Consider the following 1,427-nt stretch of genomic DNA (forward strand, 5'->3'; position numbering starts at 1 on the left):
ATATTCCCTTTTATTTTTCCTTATGGATAGATTTTTTTTATTGTATGTGAGATGTAATACACATGACAACATAATGAAAGTTAAAATACTCCTATATGGAAGGAAGTTTTCTACATTCAATTTGAAATAGAAAAATATTAATTTTAAATGGACTATGAAATATAAATAGATTGTAATACCTAAGAAAAATTATTATAAATAAGCTGAAATATAATAAAAATATATGAGGAAATGAAGAGGAGTACTTTTTTTATAGACATCTTCAAATAATCTAGGTATACTTACTAAAGGGGAATACAGGAATTTAAGCCAAAGGAGAAAAATCAGATAACAAATAATAAAATGGTAGGTTTCTTAAAACCTGTCAGTAGTCACATTAAATGCAAGATGTCTGATCACATAAATTAAAGAATAGATATTGTCATGACTAAATGTCAAATGTATAACTAACTATATGATATTCACTAGAAACTGATTCCAACTGTAATATGTAAATGTATTGAAAGGTGAAAAAGACTATATCACATAACCACTAATGATAAGAAAGCGGAAGAAACTACAATAATATCTGAAAAATCAGACGTCAAATGAAATAAAATTATCAGGGAAAAAGAAACAAATTACATAATAATAAAAGGTTTAATTCACCAAAAGTAGTGATTTTAAATATGTATAAATGTAACAAGAGAGCTACAAACTTTATGAAGCAAAAGTTAACAAAAATAAAGGAGAAGGACAAGTTCATAGTTCTGTATCAACATTCCTGTCTCAGAAATGTATGAAATTGGTAGAAAATTGTCAACAATATAGAAATATCATGATCAGTCCACTGGATCTAATTAAAGCACAATTTTCAAATGCACTTGAAATATTCAACCAATAAGATGGACCATATTCTGGGTCAAAAAACAAACCTTAATTAACATTTTAAAAAGCATTCAAATCCTACAGAGAATATTTTCTGATAATAATGGAATTGAACTAGAAATAAAAAAAATCTCCAAACAATGGTAAATTAAACAATGAATTACTTCATTAGTCAAAGAGGCTGTCTCAAGGGATATAAGAAAATAGTTTGAATTAAACGAAAATGAAAATGTAACATGCCAAAATTTGTGGGATGTGGCTAAAGAAGTGCTTACAGTGAAAAATGTATAGCATTAGAAAAGAAGAAAGTTTTCAAATCCATAGTCTAAGCTTCCACCTAAAGAAATTAAAAAAAAAAAATAAACTCAAATCAATCGGAAGGAAGGACCACCTAAAGAAATTAGAAAACAAACAAAATAAACTCAATCAGAAGGAAGGAAATCAAAACTAATTCATGAAACTGGACACAGAGATAAAATAGATGGTATTTACACAAAAAAATGTTCTTTGTAAAAAGCAGCAGAAAAGATAAACAAATTACTAATATGAGAGAGGATATG

This window comes from Marmota monax, unplaced genomic scaffold (genome assembly GCF_021218885.2).
Source record: "Marmota monax isolate L192 unplaced genomic scaffold, Marmota_monax_Labrador192_F-V1.1 WCK01_AAM20220418_F8-fsc00524, whole genome shotgun sequence".
Lineage (NCBI taxonomy): Eukaryota > Metazoa > Chordata > Mammalia > Rodentia > Sciuridae > Marmota > Marmota monax.